Genomic DNA, 13,452 nt, shown 5'->3' with positions numbered 1-13,452 from the left:
CAGATCCATAGCTGCCTGCTTCTGAAGCCCAATTTCCTCTGTATAAGAAGTCATCTGACCGGCTGGAGAGATGGCTCAGAGGTTAAGAGCACTGACTACTCTTCGAAAGGTCCTGAGTTCAATTCCCAGCATCCCAGCACCCACATGGTGGCTCACAACCATCTGTAATGAGATCTGGTGCCCTCTTCTGGCCTGCAGGGATACGTGCAGACAGAACACTACATATGTAATAATAAATAAATCTTTAAAAAAAAAAAAAAAAAAAAAAAGGCCAGGCAGTGGTGGTGCATGCCTGTAATCCCAGCACTTGGGAGGCAGAGGCAGGTGGATCTCTGTGAGTTCGAGGCCAGCCTGGGCTACAGAGCAACCCTGTCTTGAAAAAACAAAAACAAAACAAACAAACAAAACAACAAAATAAGTCATCTGAGGTGACATTGGCTTTGGCTTTGTGGCTCAGAATGGTATAAGGATGTCCAGCATACATAAACTGCTTTCACAGTAAAAGAACAGAAAGAAGCCGGGTGGTGGTGCTGCACGCCTTTAATCCCAGGACTCGGGAGGCAGAGGCAGGGGGATCTCTGTGAGTTTGAGGCCAGCCTGGTCTACAGAGTGAGTTCCAGGAAAGGCGCAAAGCTACACAGAGAAACCCTGTCTTGAAAAACAAAACAAAACAAAGAATAGAAAGAGTGTGATGGGGGGGGGGGGGCAGACAAAACACTGTATTCCCCTTAAATCCTACCATTCCTGGATGGAAGAACCAATATAAAAAAAGATGCTAGTAACATGGCCGCCTGAGCAAACATCACCTTCTCCTATGATATTTTGCTTGTAGCTAACAAGGCCGAAGGACAATCTAGAATTGCTGCTTAGTTCCCAAAGACAGGCTTCTGAACCTCAAATGTCTGGAGGACTGACTGGCTGAGGGCTGCAGAATCTCGGAATTTTGTTTTATATTTTCTTTTTCTTTTTTTTGGTTTTTCGAGTCAGGGTTTTTCTCTGTGTAGCCTTGCGCCTTTCCTGGAACTCACTTGGTAGACCAAGCTGGCCTCGAACTCACAGAGATCCACCTGGCTCTGCCTCCCCAGTGCTGGAATTAAAGGTGTGCGCCACCACCACCTGGCTATATTTCTTTTAATATTTATTCAGGATTCAGTCAGCATCTTCAATGGCTCTTTTTAATAATCTGCTGAATTCTCTCAGACTTTTCTTTATTGGAGTGAACCCGGAAACTGTCTTTGTGCTTGTTGGGGGTTGCCAGAAACACTGTAACAAGTATCAGTAGAGCTGTAATGTTTCTGGACCAGTTCCACCCTTGGCAGCAGGGCCATTTGCATTTAGTTCCCAGTCCTATCCCTACGGAGGATGCCAACTGTCTGTCATTCTGAGACATGGTCTCACTGTGTAGCCCTGAGTAATGGCTTGGATTTCACTATGTAGACCAGGCTGACCTCAAACTCACAGAGAACTGACTGACTGCCTCCCAAGAACTAGGACTAAAGTCATGTGCCACCACATACCTGGGTAAGATTATTTTACTCATTTTCTTTCTTTTTCGAGACAGGTTTTCTATGTAGCCCTGGCTGTCGTGGAACTTACTTTATAGACCAGGCTTGCCTTGAACTCAGATACTTCTTCATGACTGAAAGTACAACTATTTAGCATGAGTAAAAATAAAAGCATATCTAAATGTGTCCTAATGACCAGGATTAAAACCATTAAAAACTGTAGAGATAAAACAATTGGCTCTTTAGAAGGAATAATTTTGCAGCTAATGAAACTACTTTCAAAGGGTTATAAAAAATTAATATGAAACTAGAATTAATCAGTTAAAACAGTTCTAAGTGAGGACTAAATTAAATTTTTTTTTAGACATGCAGAGAGTTTACCACCTAAAGATGCTCAAAGAGCTTCTTAACCGCCCCCACCTCCCTCCCCCAAAAAAACCTTCATTAAGAGAAACTGTCTCCTGCACTGATTCCAATCCTTCACTAGGAGAGTAGCTGCAGGCAGGGCCTTTGGGAGGTAATAACAGAAGGTCAAGGGGTAAAGTCCAATTATGGTTTGGCACCCTCTGAAGCAGCGGAATCAGAGAGCTTAGGTTTTCACTCCACTGTCACTGGGGAGACCAAAACTGTCTGTATCCTAAAGGAAAGCCTTCATGAGAGCCAACCAGACTGGCAATCCTTTTCCCATCTAGCCTCCAGAACTGTAATAAAGTCAATTTTTTTATCCCAAATGCCAGACAGTGTAACACATGAAGAGTTAAAGAATCGATCTATAGCACAGTAAATGAATGATGAAGTCAAGTCTAAACTTTAGATGAATGAACACTCCAACTTAAAACTGTGGGGGTTCCAAAACAGCTTAACCACACAGCTGCCATAACAAGCTTACTGGCAGGCAACAACTTGGATCCAAGAAAAGCCATAAGCTGACGACACTACCTAGGGATGGGACAGCATCTAAGGGGAAGAACCTGACATCCCAAACATTCCAACCATTAGGGAAGATTAAATAAGATGTCCTTGAGCCTAGCATATACCTATTTCCCTTTTACAGATATTACAAACCCATTTCCCTAGGACAAATGTCAACCAATCAAGGTCCTAAACCCTGGAAATCCCCTCACCCCAACCTCTGCTATGATAAAAACCCGACCCCACTTGGGCTTGGGGCTCTCTGCTTTCAACCACTGTTAGACAGAGACCAAGCTCAGGGCTTGAAATAAGAGTTTTTTGCTTTTACATAGGGGATTCAGTCTCTGTGGTGTTCTTTTGGGGGGTCCCCAAGTTTTGGGAATAACAAAACCTTTTTCTAAAGTTGAAATTAAAATCTTATACAATTATAAGGATGATGTACTAAGGGAGTGGTATTCATCAGATAGCTGAATTATGATCCTTTATTTTGTTTGAGAAGGCAACAATGTAACAACAAACTAAAGTGAGGGTGTTATGTGAGGCATTTTCTAACTATGTTTCCTGTATTAATGTCTACAATGTTCACAATCAACCAAGACCAGAACTATTACTAATATAACTATTACTTTCATTCTGGCCATAACTCAGCATGTATAGACCAACTTTTAAACCTTTTTATATAAAGCCTAAAGACTAAATACATAAAGTAACTTTTTGAAGGCAATGGAGAAAAACTGCAAAACAGGGTTTCCTCTAATTTTTGAAATTTTCTCACCAAAAGTAATTTTGGACAATTATGAACTCCAGGTTGTAGGCAAGAGATATAGAAAATGAGTCTGGAGCACCCTGTCACTCAGACATTAAAGACTATATGTCAAGACTGGGTCCTGTCAGAACTAGAAAACAAGTCTGGAGAAGTTTCCACTGACCTAAAACAGAAAATCTTGGGCTGGAGAGATGGCTCAATGGTTAAGAATACCGACTGCTCTTCCAGAGGTCCTGAGTTCAATTCCCCACAACCACTTGTAATGAGATCTGGTGCCCTCTTCTATCCTGTAGGGACACATGCAGGCAGAATACTGTGTACATAATAAATAAATAAATAAATCTTTAAAAAACAACAACAGCTGGACAGTGGTGGTGCATGCCTGTAATCCCAGCACTCGGGAGGCAAAGGCAGGTGGATCTCTGTGAGTTCGAGGCCAGCCTGGTCTACAGAGCTAGTCCAGGACAGCCTCCAAAGCTACAGAGAAACCCTGTCTCGAAAAACAAAAAACAAAACAAACAACAGCAACAAAAACCAGAAAATCTTGACCTTCAATAAAGGTAAGTATTGATTTGGCATAAAACACTTCAGTGTGTATAAATGAGAGTTCATAATTGTGTGTGATGTGTGCTACATGTGGGTGGAGATCAGAGGTGGGGTGTCATTCCTCAAGCACTTTCCATCTTTGGTTTTGTGACAGGTTCTCTGAGAAACTGGGGCTCACCAATACAGCTAGGTTAGCTAGCCAACAAGTCCCAGGGAGCCACCTGTCTCCAATTCCCTGGAGAATATACTGGGATTATAAGTGATTGCACTACAGCTTTTTACAGAGGTGTTGGGGATCAAACTTAAGTCCTCATGCTTTCACAGCCAGCACTCTAACCAACTTAGCTGTCTCCTTAGCTTCTATAATTTTTTAAAGGTCATGTTAAAATGATGACAAGCAGTAAATATATTATCTAGCAAATAAAAGCTGAATGTGGTGATCCCAGCATTTGGGAGGCCAAGGCAGTAGATTCAATGTCTCCTTTACTACAGAGTGAGTTTGAGCCCAGCCTGGGCTCATTAAACCCTGTCTTTAAGCTGGGTGGGTGGTGGTGGCACACAGCAATAATCCCAGCACAGAGGCAGGTGGACCTCTGAGTATGAGACCAACCTGGTCTACAGAGCTGGTTCCAGGGCAACCAGGGCTACACTCAGAAACAAACAAACAAACGAAAAACAAAACCAACCAACCAACAAGGAAGCATCAGAACACCGTGGCAGAGGCAGAGGCACGCGGATCTCTGTGAGTTCAAGGCCAGCCTGGGCTACAGAGTTCCAGGAAAGGCGCCAAAACTACACAGAGAAACCTTGTCTCGAAAAACAACAAAAAGGTTAATGTCATTGTTTTTATATCCACATATTTTCTGATTTTTCTATACTAAGTTGGTATAAAAATTTTTTTAAATGTATCATACTTATTTATGTGTATCTATACACCTATAAGAAAGTCAGGTGACAACTTGCAGGAGTCAGTTCTCTCCTTCTAACATAGGGGTCCCAGAGATAGATCTCAGGTCATGAGTCTTGGCAGCAGGCACCTTTATTGATGGAGCTATCTCACTGGCCCACAATAAATTTAAAAACATAAGGTGTGTATGGTGGTGGTGCACCCTTTTATCCCAGCACTCAGGAGTCAGAGGCAGTTGGATCTTTTTTTGTTTTGTTTTGTTTTTGTTTTTGGAGACAGGGTTTCTCTGTGAAACAGTCGTGGCTGTCCTGGAACTTACTCTGTAGCCCAGGCTGGCCTCGAACTCACAGAGATCCACCTGCCTCTGCCTCCTGAGTGCTGGGATTTAAGGTGTGTGTCACCACCGCCTGGCTGCAGTTGGATCTTTGTAAGATCTAGATCAGTCTGGTCTACAGAGCCAGCCAGGGCTACACAGAGAAACCCTGTCTTGAAAAGCCAAAGTATTAAAGAACTCAGCAAATATTTAGTGTGGGTTTGCTGCATGGCATAAAGATTTTATGATGCATGAGGAAGATATACAAAGAAAATCCCAAATGGATACTGCTTTAAAGAACTTAGAGCAATGTGGGCTGGAGAGATGGCTCAGTGCTTAAGGGTACTGACTGCTCTTCCAGAGGACCAGAGGTTCAATTCCCAGCTCTCATGTGGTGGCTAAGAACCACCTTTAACTGTAGTTCCCTGGGATTCAATGTCCTCTTCCTGGCTTCTGTAGGCACTGAATGCAAACAGTACATACATATACATGCTGGTAAAACACCCCCCAACCTTCCACACATGCAGTTTTTTAAAAGAAACTTGAAGCAGTGAGAGAAAGCATGCATATAAATTAAGTACATATGTGATATTCATGCAATAAATAAATCATCTGAGCCTGGGGAGACAGGCAGTTAGTACAATTTGCCATGTAAGCACTGAGAACCCAGTTGTGATCCCCAGATATGGTGGCCCAAACTTGAAATTCCAGTGTTAGGGTGGTAGATCTGTGTAGCTCACTAGCTAGACAGTGTAGGCTATTTGACATGTTCCTGGCCAGTGAGAGAATAATGTGAACAGCTCCTGAGGAAGCTGATTTCTAGTCTCTATATGCACACATACACACAGAAATTATCCTAATCAGGGTAGGACAAGTAGACAGGGACAGTTTAGCAAGGTTAGTCACTGTAAATAACACCAAGTGCTGTGTTAGAATCAAGCTTAGCCTTTAAGAGCATAGACACTTTGGTCAACAGCTCTGGGAGCCTAAGTCTCCAGATAAGAAGTCTGCATGGTCAGCTGGAGTCACATGGAAACCCCTGGTACTACAGAGACAGTAAACGAAAGCCTTCTAGCAGTCTCTGATCTTGACAAGGGTTTTGAGTGAAAAAAACCATCTTAGAAGTTAAGTGGCTCTTCCCACCATAGTCATCTTGGCTGTCAACATGCACCAGGGGAGTCCTCTTCTATCTCTACATTCATGTAACTGTAAAAAAGCTGGGTATGGTGGTGGTGCTTCTCTAGAATTCTAGCACTCCAGATGTAGAGGAAGGAGGATCACACTATCTTCAGCCTGGTCTACATATCAAGACCCAGGCTCAAAACACACACACACACACACACACACACACACACACACACACACACACTCACTCTCTCTCTCTCTCTCTCTCTCTCTCTCTCTCTCTCTCTCCTGTCAACAGATTAAATATATTAAGCCAGTATGTTTTGAGGTAGTTTGTGGTGTTGATGCAAGGCTAAACTGGAGTTCAACTTATGTTTTCCAGCCAGTGGGAAACAGAACAGCTTCATGAGGAAAATCAGCTTTGTTGCAATGGGCAAAGCAGGGACATCTTGTGCCAGGAAATCCAGCAAACAAGAGCCCATCAAGCCTAAATTAGCGATAATGGTATATAAGGGGAGGGGACACAAGATACTGACTACAGAATTAGATTTGGTGGGATTTTGAATATAATTGGCTATGAGGGTAAAAGAAAGAAAGGAGTCTAAGCTGCCCTCTACGGTGAGATCAGGTGGCTGAAGAAATGGTGAAGCCACTAACAAACAAGATGATGAGTTCAAAATAAGAAAATTTAGTGTGTTAATTTTAAAATACAGAAAATAAAATAAATAATTAAGGTATAATATCCATGTTTACAAATATTAAGTGTTCAGACAATAAGGAATCTATAAGTCCTATTATCAGTACTCCCCCCCCCCCCTTTTTAGGACTCACACCAAAACTTAAATTCACAATCCTCTGGTTGGTTAGAAACATTTTTTTTAAGGTTTATTTTTTATTTTAATTTTATGCACACAAATGTATGTATGTGTACTATGTGTGTGCCCAGTGCCTAAGAGAGGCCAAAAGGAGGCACTGAAACTTGGGTTACAGGTGTTTGTGAGCCCCCACATGGGTGCTGGGAACCAAACCCAGACCCTCTGCAAGAGCAGCTCTTTCTAACAGCTGAGCCATTCTTTCCAGCCCCGAAGTTAGCTGAAGATGTTAACCCTAAGGCCTGGGGGTGGGGCTCACAGTGCTGCCTGACATCCAGGAAGCAGAGTTCATGAGTACCACATAATCCTGGAATGGTGGTGTAGACCTGATTCCAGCACTCAGAATAGGCAGAATCGACAGTTCAAGATCCCAAGTTACATAGTGAGTTTGAGGCCAACTTAAATTACAAAAAAATGTTTTAGGAAAAATTAACATAAAATGTTAAGATTTTTCTCAACTGTTAGAAAACTGATTCTGAAATGAGGGCAGGTAAGTAAACATACCATCACTCACATTTTCAATTTGCTTTTGGTGATGGGGCACAGTGATAGAAATTGAACCCAGGGCCTGGCAGGTGCTAAATACCATACTCCTGAGTTACAGCCCTAGTCCTCAAAGATCTTACAAATCAACTGTCTAGGAGCTTATAACACGTTGCTTCTTGCTTTTTGCTCAAGTACTGACTTCTAGGCTCTACACTTTGACCTATTCAGAACTGAGGGTTTGTTTTTGTTTGTGTTCTATTCCAGACTGGGTCTCACTAAGTAGCCCTGGCTGACCTGGAACTCGCTATGTAGACTGCACTGGCTTCTGCTGGGATTAAAGGTATATACCGGGGCTGAAGAGATGGCTCAGAGGTTAAGAGCACTGCTTGCTCTTCCAAAGGTCCTGAGTTCAATTCCTAGCACCCACATGGTGGCTCACAACTCATCTGTAATGAGATCTGGCGTCCTCTTCTGGCCTGCAGGATACATGCAGACAGAACACTGTATACATAATAAATAAATCTTTAAAAAATAAAATAAAATAAAATAAAATAAAGGTATGTACCATCACATCCGGCTGTTTTTCAAATTACAGTGTCACCATGACATAACTCACCTTTTTACCACAGTATACAAAACATGTTTCATCAAGCATCTACTGACCCAATTAGTGTCACCTGATCAGGTTTTCCCCATTCTCTAGCAACAATGACTTGGCTCCTTGATCTTATCAAATTTTCTTTCTCAGGCTCTTTGTGATATTGCCTCTTTGGCCAAATTACCTCTGTTTATCCCTCAATTCTCCACTTCCTCAGAGAAAAACCTTTCCTGACTATCTTTTAAGTGTCCCTACCCCATGTTCATTCAAAAAACATCCCTCAATTTCTTAACTACTACAGAGTAACTTCAACGATTTAGGAAATTATACTTTTTAGTGTTTGTTTAGTTTTTCAAGACAGGGTTTCTCTGTGTAGCTCTGCACCTTTCCTGGATCTCGCTCTGTAGACCAGGCTGGCCTCGAACTCACAGAGATCCGCCTGCCTCTGCCTCCCAAGTGCTGGGACTACAGGCGTACGCCATGACCACTGAGGGAATTATACTTAATGTTAACCTCTTCTGCCAGAACTTAAGTTCCAAATGCACAAGACCATCTTATTTAATACTTCCAAAGCCTGGGGACAAGGACAATTGCCAGGCACCAAGAAGCTGGTCTAAAAGCACATTCTGAATAGCATTAACAAGGTACAGCAGGATAACTAGAGGAAGAACTGTACAACCAAATGACTTCCAGATTCAGCTCTGAACCTTAATTCCCTTTGGATCACTATTTTCCAGTAACTCCCTACACACACACACATACACACACACATACATACACACACACACACACACACACACACACACACACACGCGCGCGCGCGCGCGCACCTACCTCACTGACAGGACTAAGAAGAGTGATAATATTAATAAAAAGCAATAAACAAAAACCCAGAGCCAGATATTGGGTGAAAAATGAAAGATCAGAGAAACAGAACAAGCCACAACTAACCTCACCTTGCCAACTCCTCAGCTGATCCTGTTGCCACGAATCCTAAGACTGAAAGCCTCTGAGTCCTCACCCTTGAGGGTCTCAGTTGAACTGCTGCTTAGTTCCTGTCTCCTCACGCCTTATATACTACTCTCCACCCAGCCATGTTACTTTTGGGATTAAGGGCTTGTGTGCTTTCTAAGCAAAAGCACAAGCTCTCCAGTGCTGGGATTAAAGGCTTGTGCCACCACTGCATGACTCTGTTCCTAGTATGGCCTTGAACTCAGACATAGGACTAAGGATGTGTGCCACCACTGTCTGGCCTCTTATGTCTAATCCAGTGGCTGGCTCTATTCTCTGATTCCCAGGTAAGTTTACTAGGGTACACAATATATCATCACAGACCATTAAGTGTAAGTGCCCATATACATACTAAAGGCACATGCCTTTAATCTCAGCACTCAGGAGGCAGAGGCAGGACAGCCTGGTCTACAGAGTGAGTTCCAGGACAGCCAGGGATACACAGAGAAACCCTGTCTCAACAAATAAAAAAAAAAAAAAAAAAAAAAAAATTTGTACAGATGAAGTGATGAAAATATGAGAATTCATTATGTCTGGAAAGGTCTAGAATACAGTAAACATAGGAAGTAGTACTTCACACTGTAGTTAGTAAACACTCTCTCATCAGATTTCATAAACTTTCAATCTACCTGAGATACAACTTTATTAGATTTCTCTTCAAGATCTTTTTATTAGCTGCTCTTGTCATTTTTAAATGAAAAATCTCAAGTCCCTAATGAACCGGTTCAAGGGGGTGTCCAAAATCCAGGCTCAAGATCCTCCACCATTTCATGAAGTTCAGCACCCTAGGCAGTTAATTTGGATTCAAACAGAAGGCAAAGCTTGGTTATTTCTTAATTTGGATAAACTAACTAAATTGAGATGAGGTCATAAAAATATTGTTTCCTGCCAGGCATGGTGGTGCACACCTTTAATCTCAGCACTTGGAAGGCAGAGACAGGCAGATCTCTGTGAGTTCTAGGCCAGCCTGGTCTACAAAGCAAGTTCCTGGACAGCTAGGGCTACACAGAAACCCTGTCTAAAACAAAGCAAATATTGTTGCTCCCTTCCTCCTAGCAAGGGTAGGCACAAGCCCCTTCTTGGAATATGTTAAAATATCAAGCTGATGCAGCTTTCAAAAGGTCACCATCTGGCCGGGCGGTGGTGGCGCACGCCTGTAATCCCAGCACTCGGGAGGCAGAGGGAGGTGGATCTCTGTGAGTTCGAGGCCAGCCTGGTCTACAGAGCGAGATCCAGGAAAGGCTCCAAAGCTACAGAGAAACCCTGTCTCGAAAAAAACAAAAACAACAACAACAAAAACAAAACAAAACAAAAAAAGGTCACCATCTACGATAGGGGTGAAACTTTACCATGATGCAGCTGTTTGGGGTTCCCAGGCTCCTATGCATAATTCTTCACCCTTGCTCAGTAAGAAAGCCCAATAAAATCATTAGTCTCACCCAAGCAAATTAACCAAAACAAAAAAACCCATCAAGGGGTATGTGTGGCACTCATGCTCAGGGGCAACCAGATATCTAAGTTCCAGGCCAACAAGGACTATACAGAAAGATCCTATCTCAAAAAAAAAAAAAAAAAAAAAAAAAAGTCGCGTTGCGTCGTCTGTGTCCCGTGCCCCCCCCCCGCCCCCCGTTAATCCCAGCACTTGAGAGGCAGAGCCAGGATCTCTGTGAGCCCAGCCTGGCCTACAGGGTGAGATCAGGCACCGAAACTACACAGAGAAACCCTGTCTCGAAAAAAAAGTAATAGTAATAATAATAATAATAATAATAATAATAATAAAGGGACTTGGTACTTGGTGGCCTACACCTTTAATCCCATCACTCCCAAGGCAGAGGTAAGTGAATTGCTATGAGTTCCGGGCTAGCCTCGGTTATGCAGTGAGACTCTTAAAAAAAAAAACAGACAGACACCAAACCCCAGCGGGGAAACGGCTGCCGATTAGACACGTAACACGGTGCAGGAGAGGGTCCCGGTGACGGCACCCTGCGCACAGGCAGGGAGCTTGACACCGCCAGGGGCCGCCGCCGCCGCCCCGTCCACTCGCGCCACGCGCCACGGGAGCGCTCGCTCTCACCGTGCAGCACCAGCCAGGGCCGTGCGTCCCCTCGCTCGGGAGCGCTGGCGGGGCTGACAGGCATCAACTCGGGACTCGAGCTCCGGCCGGAGTTCTCTAAGTCCTCCGCCTCTTCCGCTTTTCCAGGCCGCGGAGCCGAGCGCGGACACCCAAGCCCGAGGCACCGGGCGAACGGTCTCCCACCCCCGCTCCACCCCGCCGCCGCCTCCTCCCCACCGCGCAGCAGGCCGGCCGGAGAAACTTCCTCAAGTGGCGGGAGAAGAGCCGTCTGGCCAGCGGTCGCCTCCGCCGCTCCCCTCCCGACACCCCCCGCGCGGTCCCCCCACCCCGGCCCCCGGGGCGTGCGAGCGCGTCCCCCCCCCAAACCCACCCCAGCCCCGCCCCCACCCCAGCGGCGCCCCGGCGGGAGGCCACTCTCCTCACTCGACCCGAGGCCCGGGGAGCCCACGCGCGCGCGCGCGCGCCCGCCCGCCCGCCACGTACTCGCCACGCAACTATCCCAGCTCCGCGAGCGCGCCTCGGCGCCCGGAGTTGGGGCTCAAGTCACCTGAAGAAGCCGCTCGAAAAGCTCCGTCCCCCCGCAACAGCCGCCGCCGTCGCTGCCGCCGCCGCCGCCGCCGCCGCCGCCGCCGAGGCCGCTACTGCGTTCCTTCCGGCCTCGCCACGGCGTCCACCTCGCGCCTGCGCGCAGCGCCCCCTCCCGACTAATGACAGGAAGAACCATAGAGGCAGGCGGAGAGCCGGAGAGGAGGGGCCTAGAGGGCGGGACCATAGAGATGGTTGCCTAGCGGGCCTCCATCTGGGCACCACAGCCGCAGAACCTTGACTCCCCCTTGCGGCGGGAGAACAAAAGAACAGCAGAACCCCAGGGTCATTGTCTCCTCTTAAAAGCTTGGGGGACCAGCTGACCATGGAATCAACTGATTAATCACTTACCTGTCTCTTCATGAAGTGTTCCTGTGTACAAGGTGAGACACGTAAAATGACCCAACTCTCCCCCCTGAGGGTATTTGGTGAAGAATAAAGCTTTTTTTTTTTTTTTTTTTTTTTTTTTAAAGACAGTGTTTCTCTGTGTAGTTTTGGAGCCTGTCCTGGATCTCACTCTGTAGTCCAGGCTGGCCTCGAACTCACAGAGATCCACCTACATCTGCCTCTTAGATCCCTCCCTAGAGTGCTAGGATCAAAGGCGTGTGCCACCACTACCTGGCTGAATAAAGCATTCTTAAATTCTATTCAAACTCTGTTAAATACAGGCTGGAGAGCTGGCTCAGTGGTTAAGAGCACTGACCCGGATTTAATTTCTAGTACCCACCTTGCAACTCACAACGGTCTGTAACTTCAGTTCCAGAAGATCAGACGACCTCTTCTGGCTTCTGTGGGCACCAGGCATACAAGTGGTGCAGAGGTAAACATGCAGGCAAAACACCCATACACATAAAATTAAAAAAAAAAAAAGAAAAAAAAAGAAATTAATTTTTTCCCCGCCAAATAGTGGTAGCTCATGCCTTTAATCCCAGCACTTGGGAGGCAGAGGTAGGAGGATCTCTAAGTTCAAGGAGGCCAGCCTGATCTACAGAGAGATTTCCAGGACAACTAAGGTTACACAGAGAAACCCTGTCAAAAAATGTTTTTTTCATGGAAAATAAAAAAAAACAACTCTTAAGTCACTGTGTTTTGTTTTGTTTGGCTTTGGTATGTTTTATTTGTTTTTAAATTGTGAATGTGTGGAGGGGCCCCAAAATAGCTTGACCACACAGTAGCCATGACAGGCTTAGGGGCCTAGACACAGCTTCTGTGACAGGCTTACTGGCAGGCAACGCCCAGATCCAGGAAAAGCCTCAAGCTGATACCACCCAGGGATCCACCAGGGTGAGGAAGTACCTGACATCCCAAACCTTCCAACCATTAGATAAGGTGGCCAGATGTCCCTGAGTCTAGCACACACCTATTTTTGTTTTACAGATACCCGTAGACAAATGTCAGCCAATCAGGGTCCTGGACCCTGGAAATCCCCTCACCCCAAACTCTGCTATGATAAAAAAAACTCTTCCCAGCCTGGGCTCAGGGCTCTCTGCTCTTACTGCTATGAAACAGACAGAGCTGAGACTAAGCTCAGAGCTTTTACATGAGGGATTCCGTCCCCGTGATCTGGGCATAACAAATGTGTGCGTGCGTGTAAATGTGTGATGTACAAGGGCAGAGGACTTCAGAGTCTAGAGGAGGCCATCAGATCCCCTAGAGCTACTTCTGAGTTGTGAGGTATGCACGCTAAAAATGGAACTCTGGTCCTCTGACAGAACTGCAGCACTCTTTTTTTTTTTTTGGTTCTTTGAGACA

General features: G+C 45.2%; 1 protein-coding gene across 4 annotated transcripts in view; it reads right to left on the bottom strand.

Moving 5' to 3' along the window:
- Positions 1 to 11,824, bottom strand: part of Rnf216 (ring finger protein 216) — a 136,220-nt gene extending 124,396 nt beyond the window's left edge. The window contains exon 1 of one of the 4 annotated variants that reach the window (XM_036172146.1): positions 11,663 to 11,824. The gene's annotated coding sequence lies outside the window, so the exon portion shown is untranslated. Of the gene's footprint in view, positions 1 to 11,115; positions 11,278 to 11,662 lie in introns of those variants that run through there. The other 3 variants (XM_036172149.1, XM_036172148.1, XM_036172147.1) reach the window with 3 other exon arrangements.
- Between the last annotated feature and the right edge of the window lie 1,628 nt (positions 11,825 to 13,452).

This window comes from Onychomys torridus, chromosome 22 (genome assembly GCF_903995425.1).
Source record: "Onychomys torridus chromosome 22, mOncTor1.1, whole genome shotgun sequence".
NCBI lineage: Eukaryota > Metazoa > Chordata > Mammalia > Rodentia > Cricetidae > Onychomys > Onychomys torridus.
Note: the sequence above shows the minus strand (reverse complement) of the source record. Positions and strands in the feature narration are given on the sequence as shown.